Source organism: Colobus angolensis, unplaced genomic scaffold (genome assembly GCF_000951035.1).
Source record: "Colobus angolensis palliatus isolate OR3802 unplaced genomic scaffold, Cang.pa_1.0 Scaffold20, whole genome shotgun sequence".
NCBI lineage: Eukaryota > Metazoa > Chordata > Mammalia > Primates > Cercopithecidae > Colobus > Colobus angolensis.
Window position 1 is genome coordinate 10297287 of NW_012115155.1, and position 3436 is coordinate 10300722.

The following is a 3436-nucleotide window of genomic DNA, read 5'->3' on the forward strand; positions in this document are numbered from 1 at the left end:
CAGCTCACTGCAAGCTCCGCCTCCCGGGTTCACACCATTCTCCTGCCTCAGCCTCCTGAGTAGCTGGGACTACAGGCGCCCGCCACCTCGCCCGGCTCATTTTTTGTATTTTTAGTAGAGACGGGGTTTCACCGTGTTAGCTGGGATGGTCTCGATCTCCTGACCTCGTGATCCGCCCGTCTCAGCCTCCCAAAGTGCTGGGATTACAGGCTTGAGCCACCGCGCCCGGCCACAACTTTATTTTCTGAATATCTTCAATCCAAGGCTGGTTAAATCCATGGATGTGGAACCCACAGATATAGATGGCTAACTGTACTAGCTATGAACATGTGGAGGCTGAAATTAAAATGTATATCAGTTACAATTGCTCAAAAATTGTTCAGGTATAACTCTTAACAAAATATGTAAATTTATATAATGAACACTATGAAATGCTGATGAAAGAACTGAAAAAAACATCTAGAGAGGGGAGAGACATATCTTATTCATGGATTGGAAGATAATAGAGATGTTGGATCCTCCCAAATTGATCTATATACATGTTGTTTAATGCATTTCTTATCAAAATTCTACCAAGGATTTTCTGCCAGGTGAAGTGGCTCACGCCTGTAATCCCAGCACTTTGGGAGGCCAAGGCGGGTGGATCACCTGAGGTCAGGAGTTTGAGACCAGCCTGGCTAACATGGCGAAACCCCTCTCTACTAAAAATACAAAAAATTAGCCAGGCGTGGCAGTGGGCACCTGTAATCTGGGCTACTCGGAAGACTGAGGCAGGAGAATCGCTTGAACCCAGGAGGCGGAGGTGATCCAACTAGAGAATGGACAAAAGGCTTGCAGAGACATTTCACTGAAGAGGATATATGGAAGGAAATTAAGCATGTGAAAAGTTGCATCACTAGCAGTTAGCAAAATGCAAATTAAGATCATACTGAGATGTTACTACACATCTTTCAGAACAGCTGAAATAAACCTTAGTAATACTGAATGTTGGCAAGGATGTGCAGAGACTGGATCCTTCATAGATAGCTGGTGGGAATGGAAGATGGTACAACCATTTTGGAAAATTGCTGGGCTTTTTCTTTTTCTTTTTGAGGCAGAGTCTCACTCTGTTGCCCAGGAGTACAGTGGTGCAATGTGGGCTCACTGCAACCTCAGTCTCCTGGGTTCAAGCAATTCTCCTACCTCAACCTCACGAGTAACTGGGATTACAGGCATACACCATCTCGCCCGGCTAATTTTTGTATTTTTTTGTAAAGACAGGGTTTTGCCATGTTGTCCAGGCTGGTCTGGAACTCCTGACCTCAGGTAATCCGCCTGCCTCAGCCTCCTAAAGTGCTGGAATTACAGGCGTGAACCACCGCACCCAGTCTTTTTTTTTTGAGACAGGGTCCCAGTCTGTCCCCTGGGCTGGAGTACAGTGGCTTGATCACAGCTCACTGCAGCCTTGAACTCCTGGGCTTAAGCAATCCTCCTGCCTCAGCCTCCCAAGTACCTGGGATTACAGGTGTGCACCCACTATACCTGGCTATTTTTTAAATTTTTAGTAGAGATCAGGCCTCGCTATGTTTCCCAGGCTGGTCTCAAACTCCTGGTCTCCCAAACTGCTGGGATTACAGGCACAAGCCACCTTGCCCAGCCAACATTTTCTTTAAACTGAAACATATACTACAATATGACCTGACAGTTGCACCTCTGGACACTTATCCCAAAGCAATGAAAACTTATGTCAGCACAGAAACCTTTACATAATTGCTCATAGCAGCTTTATTTGCAATAGTGGAAAACTGGAAAGAGCCCAGATGTCCTTCAACAGGTGAGTGGTTAAACAAGCTGGTACCTCCACACCATGGAATACTACTCAGCAACAAAAGGGAACAAACTCTTGATAAACCCAACAACTTGGATGGATCTTGAGGGCTTTATGCTCAGTGAAAAAGCCCATCTTGACCCAGAGGGTATAATTCCCTTTATATAACATTCTTGAAAGGACAGAATTAATGGAGAACAGATTAGTGGCTGCCAGGAATTAGGGATGGTAGGGAGAAGAGGGTGTAGGTGTGACTATAAAGGCATTGCTCAAGGGAGATCTTTGACCGCGGTTGTGGTCACCCTGATCTACCTATGTGATGAAATGACATTGAACTATACACACTCTTTCTGCCAGTGTCAATTTCCGGCTTTTGATACAGTTATGGAAAATACAACCAATGGGAGGAAGTGGATTGGTCCACAGGACCAACTGAAAATGCTGTTTCTTTGCAACTTTCAGTGAATCCGTAATTATTTTGAAATAAAAAGTGAAAAAAAACCAAAAAAAAAAACCTTGGCAAAAAACAAAAGAAATGAAGGTTGCGTCGGTGTCAGGTAGGAGCAGCTATATAAATTGTGGGGCCATCCAGCCCGTCTTTGTACCAGGGAGAGCAGAGCAACTGTTATCATTGAGGGCAGGAAGTCAATATCAAGATGAGTGTAAATAAACAGACCTTATTAAAATATCCCTTCACTTCCCCTATCTATTTCCTGATCACTTTCCCACAGTTTATCGTCATCCCTTGAAGCCCGAATCGTCTTTCCTCTGTTAAAAGGGTATAAAGCCTCCAGCATAACCACGTCTTTGAGTTTCACTTCCGTTACTTCCCCTACACATAATAAACACTATGTGCCACTGAGCGCGGTGGCTCATGCTTGTAATCCCAGCACTTTGGAGGCCGAGGCAGGTGGATCACCTGAGGTCAGGAGTTCAAGACCAGCCTGGCCAACATGGCGAAACCCCATCTCTAGTAAAATACAAAAAATAAGCCAGGCGTAGTGGCAAGCGCCTGTAATTCCAGCTACTCGGGAGGCTGAGGCAGGGGAATTGCATGACCCCGTGAGGTAGAGGTTGCAGTGACCTGAGATCACGCCACTGCACTCCAGCCTGGTGACAGGGTAAGACTCCATCTCAAAAACAAAAAACAAAACAAAAAAACAAAACCAAAATTGTGTGCCTGTTCTCCTGTTAATCTGCCTTTTGTTATTTGAATTCACAGGCCTGCAGACACTGAACCTAAGAGGAAAGGAAAAGCTTTTCCTCCTTGACACCCCTAAAACTAGTGTATTATAACAAGCTGTATATTGGATTTTATACTTAAATCCCATAGACTTCAACTACTTTAGCAGACAATTACTCCTCAAATTTTTGTTACAAAGCGACACTTTTCTTGAGCTATTTCAAGAACCTTAGCAGGGGGAGGGAACTGTCCCAAGATATCCTAATTAAACACCTTATCACATAATTGTAAAAGAAAATGATTCTAAATAAATAAATACCCTGGCTAGTGCTGTGGCACAGGTCTGGAATCCCAGCACTTTCGGAGGCTGAGGCAGGAGGATAGCTTGAGCCCACGGGTTTGAGACCAGCATAGGCAACATAGGGAGACCTTATCTCTACAGAAAA